An 18,417-nucleotide genomic window follows, 5' to 3' on the forward strand; every position below is an offset into this window, starting at 1 on the left:
TCTTCCTCCCAGCTCTAAGCTGGAAGCGTTCCTTGCCTCTGGGCGAGGACTGAGAGCTAGGAACTGTCCCTTCCTACTAGAAGCGCAGGTGGGTGGACTGGCAACGTGAGGGACCACGCCCCAGACCTACTGAATCTTAGTCTCTGGGGGGTAGGCCCAGGATTGTGTTTTGTTTGTTTGTTTTACACATAGCCGCTTCAGGTTATTATGCATGGCTAAAGTTTGAGAAACTCTGGTCTGGAACAAAGAAGTTTGAATGTAGAGGCTTCACATCCCTAGCTGAGATCATAGCCTGAAAGCCAGTATGCATATATATGTATGCAAAGAAAAAAGGGTTTTTCTTTGGAGGACAAAGCTTGGGAAACGGAGCACAGTGTTTACGTTCTAAGCCCCAAAGCTGGGAATAATTTGTGATGCCTTAGTAGCTATCTCTGGATCCTAAACTAAAAACAGTTTGATCAGCAGGAAGGAGAGAGGATGAGAAGGGGATGGGATTAGATTTTAGAGGACGTGCAGTGTTTTCAGTGTCCTTCTCAGAGACCCACGAGGGCCCTGCTTGAAAAGGTTTTACTAGTTTGGCCAGACTCTCTCAGGAGCTTGCAGTGAGTTACACTCAGAGGCACACCCCTGAGGAGAAAAGTCAGGGCTGAGAGGCAGTCACAGGGCTGCTTGCGCCCCAAGTTACCGAGGGGGTGAAGATGTAAAGAAGCCAGGCAGGAGAGAGAAAGGAGAACTGACCAGAAAGCCAGAAAGGAGCCAAAGTGAGGGCGACGGCACGAGTCCAGGGCCAGAAGGATTCTTATTATGAACTAAGAGCCCTGAAAAGGGTGCGGGCAGCCGAGAGACAAAGCATCACGGGGAAGTCATCACCCATTTCCTGATTGTGGACAGTTTGATCTGGTGCCTCATCTGGCTGGTCTGAGGGCCCCTCCTCCAGGCCTGCCCTTGACCTCGCCCTGCACTGACCCCGGGGAAGATTCCTTTAGCTATGGAGGAGCTGGCACTGAAGAGAGTGTCCCCTGGGGGGTCCCAACGGCCAGGGAAGGAAGGGGCCTGAGAGGTGCCTGGGCTGTGTGGCGCTGCCCTGTTGGGCAATCTGGGTGTGTCCCGGAGATTCGTGGAGAGCCAACTCCTTCCCTCCCTCCCTCCCTCCCTGAAAACCATCTCAGAAGCCCAGGGTGAGGTCAGTTTCAGTTTAAGCTGCTTTGCATAAAAAAACAAAAACTCTCTTTCCTCTTGACCTGAAAACTTACACCTAAAAGTTTTTTGAGCTTTTGGTGTGGAGGACTGGACTGTCAGGAGATGTGGGTTTCCCTCGTGTTCTGAGGGACCTTAAGTCACTCAAGCAGCCAGGGTGCGCCGGGCTAGACGAAGTCTGGAACGTGGTCCATAATGGACAGGTGGGGGTGGAGCGGTGTGCAGACTTCCTCCCAGAAGCCTTCCCTGACCCTTGGGCAGGCCCTCTGGCCGGTGCTTCCATAGTCCTTTGGCCTCTCCTTTCGTAACCTTAGCACAGTGTCATTTTATGTGCATTCAGCAAATTACTTGCTTCTCCCACAAAACTGGAGCTCCATGAGGAGCTGTGTTTGCTCACCGTTGGATCGCTAGCAGCTGGCATGTGCCTGGCATATAGTAGGCAGACATCATATGTATTTGTTGAATAAATGAATACTTAAAAACCTTGAAATTAAGCATGCCAGTGATCAATCATGGCTGAGTCTTTGCAAAAGGATTTGTCACTGGGTTTAATCATTCAGAAAACATTTAAGGAGCGTCTGCCACGTGCCATGTTCTGTGCTAGGTAATATGGGGAAGGGGTTTATCCGAAGGTAAAGAAAACAGGGTCTCTGCCCTTAAAAATAAATATAGGCTGGAGGTGAGAACCTCCCCCAGCCCGCCCCCCTGCTATGGCCACTCTGGTGTCTTACGCTGTTGTTCTTCTTGTAAAGGAAGCTGTTTCCCACACGGTCATGATGTGGTGAAGCCATAGGACACATCCTAGCCCCAAGATTAGAACAGACATGGCCATTCTAAATGATGGCCTCACATGGCGAGACGGTTTGTTAGTCATCTAAACTGAGAACTCGAGAGACAGGAAGTTTGGGCCCTGGGAGAGATCTCAGAGGTGGCCAAACATGCCCGTTCACCCTGGACGCCCAGACGCGAATCCATCTCTGCTGAACGAGGGACTGTGTGAAGCCCCAAGCTCTCTGCATCAGAAAAGCTGGGGAGGGATGGCACCTGCCGCAAGCACTGTGGTGAGGATTCAATGAAATGCTACAACACCTCTGTGAGGAACAGGAGGCTCAGGGCGCCCAGGTAATGAGGGAAGTGTGCTGTGTACCCTATGCACGTACTCCACGCTGCCAACCTCCATCCCACTGGGCCCCGGGCGTGCTCTGCTCCTGCGAGGGCTCTGGGGTAAGGTCATGCTCCCCAGTGGGCAAGGAAGCTGAGGTCATTGTTTGCTTTCGATACTTGTCCCTGAGTCACTGCCTGCGCCGACGAAAGAAGAAGGACATTCATTCTTTGTTGCCTGCACACAGTCTGTCTCGACCGGCTCCCGGTGGCAAGACTGTCTCTCACAGAGAGCCTGCACGTGGGTGGGGCAAGTGGCTGCCAAGAGCAGCAGCCAGATGGGGGAGCCAGGAGCCTTCTCCCTGCTCTGCTGTCTCTGCCCCACAGAGCCTGCCTGCTGAGATCTGTGGGATGTGTGGTGTTTTTCATGTCAGGTCTGCTGCCCACAAGGCGCCCACACAGGGCCCTCATATCAGCTGTCTTCACTGTGCAGAGAGCCTGGCTCCTTCATTCTGAAAGCTGGGTGATATCCTGGAGAAGCCACGCCCCCCCCTTGCCTGGAAACCATGTTGGCTTTTCCCCATGTGGAATTTCCCCAGTAAGGTGTCTTTGGCAACTGCAGAGCCACAGGAAGGTCACAGCTGGTGAGACAGAGAGCGAATGCGAATGTGAGGGAGGAAGCGCCAGCCCTGCCCACGCTGTTCGGAGCCCCACAGGGACAGGAAAGCACCGAGTCTCTACAAACAGGGCCCTCACACAACCAGGGAGCATCTCGGCCGCAGGTGGGTCTCGCCTTTCACACCTGACATCCAACTCCCCCATTTAGAAGAGGGGTTCTCAGTCCTGGCTGCACATTAGACCCCCCGGTACTCAGGCTGCAACCCAGACTAACTGCATCAGAATCTGTGCGGTGGTACCAGGGTGGGCATCAGTGATTGTTAAGCTCTCCAGGTGTTTGCAGTGTGCAGACAATGACGAAGGCAACTAATTCAGAAAATAAAACCCCTAAACAGACATACCTCAGATTACAGGTTCAGATCCAGACCACTGCAATAAAGTGAGCCATAATCTTATTGCTGGTGGAGGGTCTTGCCTTTAATTTGTAAAAAAAACCACAACACTTGTGAAGCTCAATAAAATGAGCTTTGCCTGTAGGGTCTTTCTGTTTGGGCATGTAGGCCCTGGGGACAGTCTGGGTTCAAATCCTGCCTCCGTTACTTACTCGTTGTGCCATTGCAAGTGTCTCCACTTCTGAAAGCATCGATCTCCCCATCTGTAAAGTGAGAATAATGATGAAAGCGCATACCTTGTAGGGCCAGTGTAGGATTAAATGTGATAATCTGCTTATAACAGCTGTGGTCAGTTAGTGCTGGCCATCCCCTCATAACTCACACTCTGTGCTGCCTTGTTTCTGCCTCCAAAATGCAGACTCCTGTGTCTGCTTCAGCGTTAAGTTCCCACCACTTTGTCTATGTGGTGCCTTGTGCACAGCAGCACTCAATAAATATTTGTTGAATAAATGAGTTGGGAGGAGATCCTTGTGTAATGTTAAGACTTGCTCCTAATTTAGCTCTAGAATAAACCCAAAGTCCATATATTGATTTTGGTTAGCATTTTATTCCTTTTTTTGTGTGTCTGCAGTGTGCTGGGCTCTGAGGATTTGAGCATAAAGACACAGTTGCTGTCATTAAGGAGATGAGGGTCTCGTGGGGACACAGATTCATGACCTTGTATTTTCTTTATTATGCTATAGTTGGCACGGAAGCACCATGGGCACACAAAGGAGGAAGAGGAGGGGAGAGAGGGAGAAGGGAAATATCTGCGCAGGATAGAAGATGACCTTTCTGCTGGGTCTTAACAATGAGGAGCTTGTCACACGGAGAAGCAGGGAAGAGCATTTGAGGCAGAAGGAACAGCACTTACAAAGCCCAAGAGGCCCAGAGGATGTGTTGCAATCTGGAGATGGTATGATTGGCAGGAGAGAGCGTGGGGTCCAGATTGGTGGGAGACAAGGCCGGGCAGGCAGGTTGCAGCTTGAGGGCTGGGCTAAGAGACTGGGGCCTTATCCTGTCAGCCAGTAGAATCCAGCCACGTTTGTGAGCCAGGAAGTTTAAACACAGCACATCCGTGCTTGGTTTCCTTCTCTAAGGCCATTCTGGCAATCACCCCTTAACCAGATGATTCCTGATACCAAGTCACTGTGCTGGTCCTTCTCCTGGTACCTGCCAGGGACAAGCCTGTCAGGTTGGGTCAAGCTTAGCCCCCACTTCTGGGTCAGAAGAGCAGATGAATGAGAGTGGGTATAGAGGAGGGTATAGGTGGGGGTGGCAATGATTCCTGAGAGTTGTGTTTGTTGGAGGCATACTTTCCAGCTTAAACCAGCTGGAAAAGTTGGGGCAGCCTAAGAAAAAACAGGTGGGCAGCAGAGCTTAGCGGAAAGGCCCCCGGCTGACTAGAGTCGGGAGACCTGCTTTTTCTATTTGTTTGTTGTAAAGCATGACTGGTGCCTTGGGCACTTAATTCCCTCTCAGGACCCCAGTTTCATCAGCTGTGAAACGAAGGCGGTGAGCCAGGTGATCTTCCCACTCCTTGATTCCAAAGGAAGCAGGAAGCTCGGGGCCTCAGTGTGGGATTTGGTGGCTAAGCTGCTGAGGGTGGGGTCTCCCAGGCAGAACAAGCCTCTTTTAGACAGGACAGGAGGCTTTTCAGAATAGGTGGGTGACAGGGCTGCCTCCATACTTGACTTTTGCTCCTAGACCTGGCCACAGCCACAGGACCGGGCAGCCACTCCTTATCCAGGTGAGATTGATGGACCACAAGAGGTGGGGCAGTGGAGTTCCCCCAAGACCGAGCAGAAAGCAGCCCAGACGCCTTGGTGAAGCTGCCCTAGGATGCAGCTAGGGTCTGGCTGCTCCAGCCCCCTTGGGGTGCCCCTCCTTCCCCAGCCACCCTTTCTCTCCCCCAACAATGTGTAGCCCATAGGAACCAAGTCCAGAGGCAGGCACTGGGCTGCAAGGGGCCGGGTGGTGGGCAGTAGTGGGGGGTCCGCTGGGGCTTCTGGGCCAAGAGCCCAGAGGAAAGATGGCAGAGCAGCTGGGTCCACCTCACCTTGGCAGCCATACCAAGCGGGTCCCAGTGTCCTGGAGACCACCCCCCTCCACACACACTGTGAACTCTACGTGAATAATTTAAAAAAATGATCACACATGGATTAAGAGGGCCTAGCGGTCATTCACACAGCAAACACTTACTGAGTGCTGAGTCCTGTGCTAGGACAGAGGGACTGTACTCTGAACTCTCACGGGGATGAGTGCAGGATCACATGAATCACCTGGGAGGCTTAGGGGACACTCTCAGGAGGAGAGAAGCCCAAGCTGAGACCTGGAAGGCAGCTCAGGGGAGTTGCCTTCAGGAACAGTCTAGGCAGGGTCAGGAGGCAGGTGCTGAGAGGAGCTGATTGTGGTCAAAGCAGGGATCGACAGGAAATGTTCTTTCTCCACTCACCAGAATTATAGTCAATTATTTGCATAAATATCATTTAATATCTGTATCCCCTGCTAGACCACAAGCTCCAGGAAAGGGAATGGTGTACATTATGTTCTCTGTAGGAGTCCAGTACTCTGCATGTTGCCTAGCACATAGTAAGTGTTCAGTTAAGTAGGTATGCAAGTAAGTGAGAAATAATTTTTGTGTTAATGTGAGTTCGATCAGAAAGGGCTGTGAAGCCATGCTAATGAGTTTAGATGTTATCCTAAGGACAATAGGGAGCCACTGAAGGTTTTAAGGAGGGAAGTAACTCAATCAGTTTGAGCTCTGAGAGTCCCTCTTTGGCTTTGGTGTGGAGAATGGCTAGAGACAGAGAGTCCAGGTGGCAGAGGGAGGCAACCTCAACTCAAGTTGTGGCTGTGGAGATGAGCGGACCGCACAGATTTGAGAGGAGACGTGCTCCCGGGGTCCAGGGAGTGACTAGACATAAGGAGAAAGGGGAGACTGAGGCCCAGGGAGGATGCCCAGGCTTCTAGTTTGCCAGGTTTGCCCCCAAGGTCCTGTAGGACTGTGTGCACATCCCATCGTGGCCCTTAACTCGGGGCATTGTTACTATTCATTCTCTCTTTCTGTGACTCTCCCATAAGGGGGCATGAGCTCTGAGGGCCAGGGCCGGTCCTAGTCACCTTTGCATCCCTGGTGCCCAGCATGTAGCAGCTGCTCAGTAGGTGTTTAGTGGGTAAAATTCTGATTGAAAATTGTATGTACAACTTTAAGGGCAGATGATATTATTATTAATAACTGCAATGTCATAGGCAATTTTCAAAACGTGGGTCACATGAAAGAAAAAGTCATTTGAATTTGAGAAGCAGTGGTCAGAGGCCTGGGAGGTGGAGTGGGGGAGGAGATGGAGGGGACTCCCCTGAGCTGTGAGGGTCTCTGGACAAGGGAGACCTTCTGGGTTTGGTAACCAGTGCTTAATGCTGCCTCTCCCTGACATGGGAGCCTGCAGGGAGAACTAGGTTTTGAGAACTAGGTGATTAGTTTGGGAACCTGTGGGACATCCAGCTGCTGATAGAAATTGGTGTGTCACCAGCAATAGAGGGTTCTGGAAACTTTAGGCATGAATGAGAGGCTGCAGGGTGAGCTGTGGCAGGATGTGGAGAGCAGGACTGGGATGCCCTAGAACAGGGGTCGGCAAACTGCGGCTCACGAGCCATGCGCGGCTCTTTGGGTACATACATGTGGCTCTGAAGTAAAATTGAAAATGAAAATAAAGCTATCATGGTTTCGTTTATAAAACGTTTAAAGGATACTATTCACATAATGGTGATTTCATTTGTTTTATGGCTCTCGAATAAGTTTTAAATTGTTGTGAGGGTCAGGATTCGCTGTTCCGTCTCAGAAGTTTGCCGACCCCTGGCCTAGTGGAAAGAGCTTTTAAGGAGGAGGCGGAGGAGCGAGGCGGGGAGCACTGAGAATACCTCAAGACTGTGAGGCGCGGGAGGTCCTCTCTGTCCCCTCCACCCTCCTCATTATTGTCCCCTTCGCGTAGCTGGGGATAGGTACCAGCACTGCAGAGCCTGCACTGAACCCCAGCTTCACAGGGTTCAACTTCCCTTTGCATATGCTTGGCTCACCTCCCTTTTGTGGTCACAAGAATGCAACAGTCTGTGGTTTCCTTATCTGCACAAGGCTAGCCTCCCGGACTGCTACACTTGCTCCTCAACTCTGTCACTTATTTCGTTTCCGCTTGTTGCCCTCCACACCTTGGCTTTTCTCCCACAAAGTCCTCAGGATAGCTCTGCCCTCCCGCCGGCGAGCCAGGCTCTCCTGGCTGCTCCCGGAGGGTGTCAAGGGCGTTTGCCAGTTTCCTCCCACTTCCTCCCTGCTTCCCCTGGCCTCTCCTCCCTCTGGTCTGGCTGCGGGAAAAGGTCCAGAGCCGGCAGCAGCCGGCGGGAAACCCAGGGCCAACCATCCCCCCAGCCATCGCACACCCAGGCTCCACAGCTGTGTGAGGTACGGCGGTGCACGGGCACACGTACAACAGGCACTTGGGGCAAAAGGCCCCGAACGGCAGCATTTTTTTCTGTTGAGTAAATATCCCCTCCGTGACCAATTTCAAGCGACCAGCAATGAGTCACTGAACACAGAACGGGGAGGAGGTGCAGGAGCACCCTCCCATGTTATATCTCCACCATACAGACACAGGAGGCGTAGATAGCCTCAAGGGCAGAATTACAGAATGTAGTGAAATAACTGGGAAGTGGTGAGTTTGGGTATTTATTACTTTTTAAAAAATATGACATTGTCTTGTAAGGTTTGACCATTTAAAATTTAAAATAATGGCCATTTAACAACTGATTTGCAAAACTCTTGAAAATGTCACACTTAGCTCTTCCAAGCAGTATGAACTGGCTCCAGCAAACCACTGTGTGTCAGCTGGGCCAGGAGAACAGGGGGATACTCCAAACCCCAGAGCGTAGGGGACGTTTACACTGATGTGCACTCTTGCCTGGCATGCTGCCCCTGCCCAGGCCTTGGGCACGGTCAGTATGGATGACACATGATGGGCGGCAGGCCTCAGCATCTGCATTTATAGTCAGGCCCAGGGGAAGCAGAGCCTGGCCCTGCGAACCCCCTCCCACCTGGCACACCTGCACTTTCCTGTGCCTGCTCAGGCCCCGGCCTCTGGACACCTACCCTGGCAGACCCCAGAGCCAACAAGCTTTAGTGGTGCAATGTCCTTGGCTTTTGAAGGTGTGAAATCTGCTGAGGGTTGGAACTTCCACATTGCTCAGAAAGCAGGCTTGCCTAATCATCCCCAGTGAAGAAACCAAAAGAGAGCGAAGCCTCTTGCTGAACCTTCCTTTCCATGCACTGCAAGGAGGGTAGTGCTGGGTCTCAACAGATGTGGGACAGACGAGAGCTTCAGGGGTGCAACCGAGCCTGGGGCCATTTCTAAACAGTGAGAATAAAAAGCACACGTGAGTTCATTCAATACATTCTAAATGTGCCAGTCTTTGTGCTAGTCCCAGGGACATCAGAGGTGCTGACTCACAGTGGTGAAAACCTGTTACCGAACTCAGGTTCGGGTGCTTGCCGCTTGTGAGCCGGTGATGGAGTGACAAGGGTTGGTGGAGAGAAGAGTAGGTTTATTCAAAATGCCGGCATTCCAGGATGATGGCGGACTAGTGTCTCAAAGGCTGCCTTCTCACCTCCTAGAATGGCCAAGAAGAAACAGAACAAAGGAAAGGGGGAGTTAGTCATGTGACTACCCTGGGAGAATGTCTCCTGGAGTCCTGTGTGTTCCACAATTGTTATCTCGAACCAGGTCTTAGGGGTGACTCATATGTCATCTGATGGAGAATCGCAGGCCAGAACTGCAGCCTGGTTGCTGGTGTTGGGATGGCTGAGGGCTGACTCAGTTTCTTTCACGTCAGTGTTCTGGCCACTGGCTAGATCAACGAGGTATGCATGTAGCCTCGAGAAAACACAGTGATAGAATCAGGTAGGAAGGAAAGGAGAAAGAATAAAAAGAAACTAAATTGTTAAATCTTGGAAAGTACACCACCCCCCTTGCAAACCTTGTGTTGGCCACCCCAGGAAATAAGGAACGTTGCTGGCTGATGTTCCTGCGTTCCTGCCAATGGCCATCATGAAGGCTGGAGAAAAACAGTCACCTTCTCCCACATCCCAAACATGCCTCAGGCCCTTGTTTACATTTTTCCCTCCATGAAAGGTGCCTTCCCTTGCTCGTAATCACAGCCAATCCCAAGCCAGCCCCATCGCACCAGGCCCCTCCCAGCTCCCTCTCTCCAGTTGCTGCCTCTACCTGTCCTGCTTCTGCATCGTCCCTTGGGATCTTCCTTTGAGCGTGGGGCTCATGGCTCTGATTCTAAACTCAGGAAGGCTAGGACCTTGTCACTCATTCATTCATTTATTGATTCATTCAGTGGGAAGGAGCCTGGGGAGGAGGAAGAAGGATGGAAGGTCTGTTTAAGTGGTGAGGGCCGGCCGAGTGGCGCGTTGGTTAAGAGCTGGCTTGGGAAGCCAGAGGGCCCCGGTTTGGATCCCAAATATGAGGGCCAGTGACACTGCCCTCTACAGCTAAGATGCTGAACAACAGCTCAACCTGGAGCTGGGCTGCCGTGAGTCGCTGGCAACAGCGACGGCGTAGGCTGCAGCCCCTGTGGCAGTGGGTTGCCATGGGCTACCGTGTGTGGCCAGCAGCCAGCGTGAGCGGCCAGCAGCCGCAGTGTTCCCCTTCCCCCCCAATTCCCCAGTGCTGTTCCAATTCCCCAAAAAAAAAAAAAAAAAAGACTAAGTGGTGGTGGTGGTGGTGGTGGGGTGGGGGGGAACAGTTCAGGGGAGGCAGAGGGAGGCAGAGGGAGGCAGGCTGCTGGGCACCTACCAGGCCTCAGAATTGAAACATGTTTATCTACAAACACCATTTCCATCCCAGCAACTGGGGTTGTCTTCCCACTAGGTTTCTGAGGCTCACTAGGTCAGTTTAAGCAATCACAAGATATGATTAATGAAAACAAAATCGAAAAGAGGAATAAAGGAAAGGAGGTGGGGAAATACAACTCCCCTGACTAACCTCTGTTCTGTTCTCCTCGCAGACCCTTTGCAAGTAGATACCTGCCTTTTGTAAATAGTGAAACAGTGTCCACATGCATGGTAGTTACTCTCTTTTTGATCGGCCTGCAGGTTACTCTCGGAGGGAAAGACTATGGATTATGCTTGGTGCCCTGCCTCCCAGCAGCCTCACTCAGCTTTCAGGCCTTGTGGTAAAGACCTTTATATTCCTTCATTCTAAGCAAAAATAATTATTTCCACTAGGAAACCTAGCTTTTGTTGTATTCCATCTCGATGTGCAATGGTTTAAAGTTTGATTTCTCACTCTTTAACATTGTTCATTTGCAAAATATTTAGGGAGATTTAGCTGAAATTCAGGCACAACCAGTGGAAGACTCAGGAGCAAGGCTAGGGCTCCATCTACCGGTCTCTTCGAGTATGACAAAATTGAACGCATTGAGCCTCCTGTTTCTACAGGTGAAAATGAGTTGATTTTAAATTAGAGATGGACCAGGTGTGTGCGACAACACGTGTAACTAACAAAAGGTTTGTGTCAGAACCCATAAAGAACTCTTACAAGTTAATATTTAAAAACTCAATAGAAAAATGAGCAAGGAGGCTTAAAGGGTCACTTCGTAATAGAGGATATAATGGACAATGCATTTATAAAAGATGGTCAGCTTTTTATTCTTAGAGACTCGCAGGTGGAAAGGAGGTGGAGCAAGACCTAAGTACAGTGGAAGCTTAAATACATACTCTGGGGGAAAAACAAAACAACTCCCAGGTAATTCAGATTTTACCCATTAGGGGGAATTTCTTCCACTTCACTTTAATTTGTTTAAGGGCAATGCAAAGTTAAACCACAATGAGGTACCACCACATACCCTCCAGAATGATTAAAATGGAAAGATTGACAATGCCAAGTTGACAAAATGTGGGGCAACATGTCCTCTCATATACTGCTGGTGGGAGTACAAATTGATACAACTTTGAAAACTTGTTCAGCATTATCTGCAGGCGGAGATTGGGACTGACACCAGAGGCCTTCTGGGGCTGGTGATGTTGTATTTCTTGACCTGGATGGTTATATGTTTATGATAATTTATCTTTGATTTGAGCACTTAAAATACACAGAACACCAGTTATAAATTTAAAGAATAAAAAAGTTAAAGATGGAATAGTAGAGCGGGATTCTTTACTAGGAGAATATAGGCAAGAGTATGTATGGAAAGAAGATAGAAACTTGAGAAAGGAGAAAATCAAGTGTGGGTTGCAAACTATCTCTATGTATTTCAGATTCTTACCCCTAGGGAGTCTGCATGTCTCTCTTCGCCCTGTGAATTCTTGCCCTATGCAAACATTTTGTTTTGACTTTCCCCCCCCTTGAATTACCTCCTTGGGAAGTAATAACTTAAAGAGCTAAAATACATTCAGTGGCTTTTAGAAGAGCTCTGGTGACCTTCTGGGAGATAGTTTGGTCAAGTGGAGGCAGTGAAATCCAATGTACCATCCTGGTGCCTCAAAGAACAAGAACAAAATTAAGAAACAGAGTAAACTTTTGGCTTTTTTTGTTTTTGTTTTTTTGCCTAGAATGCATATAATAATATAAAGTTGAATGCTCCTAAAGTATTATACTTCCATTACTTTTATACATCTGTTATCTAAAACTTGGTTGTGATTTTAACTACATGAGTCAACACTGGATCCCTTTGGTATTACATGTTTATTAGTTATAACTATATTTAAGAGTTGTCTGTGATCTATTCCTGTTACAACTCTACCTAAATGACTTTGGGCAAGTCACTTAACTTCTCCTGGTCTCAGTTTATTTGCAAAATGAAGATTATAATGTTCTTCAAAGTATTATCATGAGGATTAAATAATACATATAAAGTGTACAGCACAGTGTCTGAAATGCAGCAAGGGCTCATTAAATGTTAGCAATTATTTCCCCTGTAAACCAAAAGTTGACTGTAGTTTGGTATGGCTGATACATGGGAGGTAGGATAGTAGTGGTGGTGCATGGAACTGTGGGTGAAGCAAGCAGTCACCAGATCAGAAAGATTTTCTGTGTCATTACCAAAAGGATGGACTTTATAGGCCATAGTTTCTCAGGCCATCCCTAATGGGAGTGTGATCTTCTATCACACAGAGGGTGAGGGTATGGCCCAAGATACTCTCCAAAAACATTGTTTCATTTCCTGTATAACTTTAAAAACACATAGGAATTTTGTGTTTTATTCCATAACATGTTCAATGGAAGGGAGGTGGCCTTTCAAAGATCAATTCTTGGTTGAATGACTATAAAATAGATGGCATTTGGAAGTATAGTAAAAACTCATATTGCGAGTAACTTGGTTGGCAAGTGTTCTGCAAGACGAGCAAACATTTCTATTAGGTTGGTGCAAAGGTAATAGCTTTGAAATTACTTTTGCACCAACCTAATAATACATTTTATCTTGGTAAACGAGCAATGTCTTGCAATATGAGTGTTTGTTTCCGGAACGAATTATGCTTGCAAACCGAGGTATTACTGTAGTTTCATTTAGAAAAAAACATTTCCAACGAATTGAACCAACTTTTTGAGACATCTCAATATCAAGGTATCTTAAAGATGAGAATGCTTTTAAAACCAAATATATATCAATGGCTAAACACTTTACATTCTATTAGTACTTTGTCTTAGGGGTTTAAAAAATATCCTGGACTTCGGGAAACATTCTTACACAAAAAAGCGAGGAGGATGGAAAAGGTTTGTGTTCTGATAATTCTGAAACTCAAGTCAAGCTGTAACTGATTAAGAGCCTGTTCTAGGATTTGCCTTGTAGCTTTCACAGGCGAATATGATAGATTAATGAATGGAGTCCAGGAAACTCTTCTCTGTACTCCACTTCTTCATGGCTTGACTAAGGTCAAAACATTCATTGTCATCACTGTTCAGAGGCAAATATCCCTGTAACCATTTACCTGTTAGATTTCCTCTGGAAAGAAAGTGGGGCAACAATGATAGAGGAGTGTGGGGTCAGATCTTTAATTCTAGAAAAGTCAAGGGAACAGAGGTGTGTCTGGATTGCTTTCATTAGGTCTCAAAAAACTTCCTACTTAAAAAAAAATCCTCCTTGGGCCGGCCGAGAGGCGCAATGGTTAAGAACTGGCTTGGGACGCCAGAGGGCCCCGGTTCGGATCCCACATATGAGGGCCAGTGACACTGCCCTCCACAGCTAAGATGCTGAACAACAGCTCAACCTGGAGCTGGGCTGCCATGAGTCACCGGCGACTGCATAGGCTGCAGCCCCTGTGGTAGTGGGTTGCCATGGGCTACCCTATGTAGCCAGCAGCCAATGTGAGCGGCCAGCAGCGGCAGTGAGCGGCCGTCCAGAAGCCGGCGACTGATCTGCCTCACCTGGGAAGAGCGCAATGATGGTGTCAACTTGGGCCAGTGAAGCAATGTCCTCCACAACTAGACTGAAGAACAAAACGACAGCAACTTGTCTGTTCCCCTTTCCCCAATTCCCCAGCACTGTTCCCATCCCAATTCCCCAATAAAAATCTTTAAAAAAAAAATCCTCCTTACCAAGAAATAGCTTAATATATTTTGGAGAAAAACCAACCCCCACATATCTTTTTCCATAGTGTCAGCATTTTGTTAAAGTGAACAAAAATGTTAAAAACAAAACCTCACAGACCAAAATGCAGGAACTGGCAAGTGAAACACAAAGGAATTTGAAAGTCAAATCAGAAAAAGTTTTTGAAAAGTCCAGGACAGGAGACACGAAAGCTATTGGTAACTCACAAAGTATAATATTTGTGTTTATTAGGTAATACCCATAAGCCAAACTTTATAGTGTATGTTCTGTAAAAGTCCCATGAGCACCTTAAACCAGAATGCCACTTGACAATGATTGAGATCTTTGGTGATATTCACAGAAGGCTGGATTTTAAAACCTCCTCATCTTAAACACATGATCAATGTAGAGATGATATTTAGTCATAAGGCTTCATACCTCCTAGTTATACTTAGTCTATAGTTTATAGCAATTATAATAGATCATGGTTGGAACTGAATTACAACCCAAAATATTATTGTACTAGTGTATTAAATAAAGCTAAAAGTTTAGCATAAACAAGAGCTTGTAAGACTAGTACCCCAAATTAGATTTTAGCATCTGACATGAACCAAAAAAATGACACATCAAAATAGAAATATAGCTAGGTAGATAATCAAATAATATGCAACATTTATTTACTAGTATAACTTATCTAGGACTGTATTTTATATTTTCAAAAGTAGTTGAGTCTTTTTCTAGGTAACTGGAAAACTTTAAAGAACATACTATTTTAAAAGCCTGATAATCATTTTCATCTAATTTAGCAGATAAAATGTTATTTTTCATCTGTGAGCTCCTAGTTGGCACAAATTACAAAAGGTACTCAATATACATACATTTTTATTTCCTTTATTTTTGTCATTAACTTCAGCGAAAAATCCAAAAATCAGGTGAATAAGCTTTATGTTGAAAAATACTGATAAATGATTCTGGTGATCATGGTGGTCTGGGCAGGAATCTGCCTTGCTAGTGAATGTTAGAGCATATGGTACGTAGATAATATATGAAATTCTGTTACTCTTTTCCTATATTTCTGCCCCAACTCCAAAGGGAATATAGAAAAAAGGTCAAGGGAAGGTAAAAACCTTTGATGACTCAGGTATCCTCAGATGGACCAGTCACAGAACTCCTAAGTTAGCTCCAGAGGGCTGGCTGCATCCACACATGCTGTAACAGCCATCACAGAGTACAGCAGGGCACACTGGGGGTGACAAACTTCTTCTGGACAGATAGGACATGTGTTATGTTTGTCGCAACTACTCAATCTGCCACTGCACAGGAAAGTGTCCGGTGACAACACGTAATCAAATGAGTGTGGCTGTGTTCAAGAAACACTTTATTTACACACTGAAATTTAAAGCTCACATAACTTTCACATCACAAAATATTATAACTATTATTCTGATTTTAAAAAAAAACCTTTAAAAATAAAAACCATTCTCAGTTCTTTGGGCCCATGAGGCGTAGTTTGCTGACCCCCACCCTGGTCTACTCTCTTGGAACGTCGTTAAGTCATTACTCTTAGATTTCATGATGGTCCTCACCAATCTTTCTTTCCTTTCTGCCATTGTTGCTGGGGCTGGGGGGACATTAAAAATTGACTGATATAAAATAAAAAGGTAAAGTTTTTTTTAGTATCATTTTTACCCTATCTGGAAGATTTTTTTTCAGGCTTATTTTTTAAATATCCAAGAGGGCATTACAATCTGAAATTATAATACCAGATAGGCTATCATGTATTTTCTAATGCTTTTGTTTTTAAGAAGAGTATGTTTCAAGACCTACTATTACTTAATCAATTAAAAAAAAAACCTAGACATTTAAGGGACTGTACATTTTCATTTTTTAATAAACCACACGGCCAAACAGTACTTTATTTAATAAATGTGTAGGAAATTACAATTTAAAAATTGCAAATACAGTACATATACATATATATATACTTTGATTTTAAATTACATGGACAAACCCCAGCTTCAAAATCTTTCTAAAATCAATCATATGCAAAATACCTGGTTTCTGAAGGGGTATATGGAGAAGTATATACAATTTCTTAAACTGCGATATGGCTTACTTAATAAAATATTTACTTAGAGAAGCATAAGCTTTCCAGATATACAGTATCTTCCAGGTGCAAAGCGAACTTACTGGCACATTTCAATTTTGTGTTGCAGTTATTTTAGAATATACTTAATTTAATATACTTAAATTGACACTATCAGAGATTAAACTGAAAGTATCTCCATAAATGTTTTTCAATATTACCCCAAATCAGAAACTGTTTGTTGGTACTCACAATATGATTAGAAAAACAAGTTAGACCCTTTGTAAGCGAAAATTCAATGACAGGCTGGCCTGATGGTACCCGCGCACGCACGCGTGCGCGCGTGCGCGCGCACACACACACACACACACTTCAATACTGAGAAACTCCCACAACTTCCCTCCAATTTGCATATTCCTACCAACATCACCATCTCCCTGACTGGCGATGTGTAAAACAAGTCTGAAGCCCTGTCTGGTGGGATCTATATGACAGAACTGTAGTTATGGTTTGCAAATGGTATTTTGGTTAATCGATGACTTGAAGATCAAACTTGCCTCCCTTCCGGACAGCATATACATATACGGAGGTGTCACTATTCATTTGTGACTAATACCCAACTGGCTCATGAGCTAAGCTTGGTTCAAAGGCAAACCGAACCAAATGAACTAATCTTATATCTAGGAACACATCCTGTAACTTTAACTTTACTGTATGTAAGGTACAGTCAACAGAAAAATTGCCTAACACCTTATTCCAAAGGGGCTCAAATTCCCTAAGAACACCTGATTCGTTATGATGAACCAATTAATATAAATGCAGAGAAAGAAAATAAATGTAGTGAGTTGTGCTTGTTTCAGCAGTGAATGATTCTCTCCTAAAGCAGTGAGAGTGGTTGTTTGAGACAACCCAGAGGCTGTGGTTGCACAGTAGAGTCTATTTCTGTCACTTGTTCTGTGAAGTTCAGTGTGCAGACACTCTGGATCAGTCAGCTGTTGAAAAAAAGGCTCCTCCCCATCTAGAAACATTTTTCTAAGTGGGCTTTGTTTCTGAAAGGTGGTCTTTTCTCACATTGAAATGAAAGGGAAGCTCCTGTATCTGATCTTCCCTGTGTCTAGCCTGGGAAAATTCTATTCAAGACAAACACTGTCAGGAGGACCTCTGGGTTCAAGAGACAAAACCAGAAACCAGAACACTGAGACTCCTAAGAGCAGGAAACTTCATTTTAGAAACTTGAAATAAAGCATCAAACAGTTGACAGAGGAACGGCAAAATAAGAACTCCAGAGACTTGGCAAACAATACTGATGACAGCTGCAAGTTGTGGCTGGTGGAAAATGTACTAGGAATTACAGTCGCTTCTGGGTCTGCACCTCAAAGCTCTGAAATAAGCCTTATTCAACTAAATTCCCCGCCTTGTACTTCTAAGGCAGCATGGTCATTAATGAAACAATAGGCCTTTTCCTAAAATAAATCAAAAGGCTGCATCTGGCCAGGGTCAGGAAACACAGGTTTCTGGACACAAGAAACTCTGATTATTTGCAAATGTTAATTAAAACACATCGCACTTAAGAACTGCCCAGTTTAGATGTTGGGGTCTGTTTTCCCAGTGCAAAATGAACCCAGGTGTTTTTCCACACTCAGCCAGCTTTTCACAGGACAGTGGGGAGCTCTTTGTCTGGGAGCAGGCCAAGGGGTGTGACTCCTGGCAGCAGCTGCGTGGCTGAAGGGCAGACTGAACGCTGTGTGGGAAGCTGTGTGCGCCTGCTCGCATCTGCTGAGGCCACAGGTTCTGTCAAGTTAAGGAAGTTAAATCTATCTCACAGACTTGGTAAAGTACAAGTACAAAACCTGTAGTTCTTGCTACAAAAAGCAAAGCACAGGAAACTTCATGTGTACCTCACTTTAACCAGAACATGACAATTAAGATTTACAAACGTTTTCAGTGTTTCTGCATTTTACAAAAGGATCCTTTTGAATCCTCAAATGGATTTTAGATTGTTTTATCCAATAACTTTTCAAAGAACAGTTCGATGTGAAAAGTCAGACATCTATTTAACAGAAAGGAAAGTCACAAGAAACAAGTTCAGTATATATGGGAAAAACTGCAAATATGAGAAAATCCATTAACATATAATGAATATTCTTTTCCTTTCATAAGTGCCCAGATGTGCACTGAAATGCCTCTCATTTATTCTTACTTGCTTTCTATATTTAAGCGTATTTTGATTTAAACAGTTTATATGCTCCTGAAATTTTTGAAAAATTAATCATTATTTTAAATGGACTCACAATAAGAATCCCATACATTTTTCAATTCAATTCAACAAACTCTGGGCTTTATTATTTATTAGGCACCATTAACCCTCATCAACTCTTTTATTGGATACCATCAACTCTT

General features: G+C 45.8%; 1 long non-coding RNA gene across 1 annotated transcript in view; it reads left to right on the top strand.

The window, feature by feature from the left end:
* Window positions 1–3,990: 3,990 nt before the first annotated feature.
* The window catches only part of LOC109396657 (uncharacterized), a 34,839-nt gene continuing 20,412 nt past the window's right edge, over window positions 3,991–18,417 (top strand). Inside the window, exons 1-2 of the long non-coding RNA XR_002126881.1 lie at window positions 3,991–4,263; window positions 10,498–10,577. This is a non-coding gene — a long non-coding RNA (uncharacterized LOC109396657). The remainder of the gene's footprint in view (window positions 4,264–10,497; window positions 10,578–18,417) is intronic.

Source organism: Hipposideros armiger, unplaced genomic scaffold (genome assembly GCF_001890085.2).
Source record: "Hipposideros armiger isolate ML-2016 unplaced genomic scaffold, ASM189008v1 scaffold_531, whole genome shotgun sequence".
NCBI classification, from domain to species: Eukaryota; Metazoa; Chordata; class Mammalia; order Chiroptera; family Hipposideridae; genus Hipposideros; species Hipposideros armiger.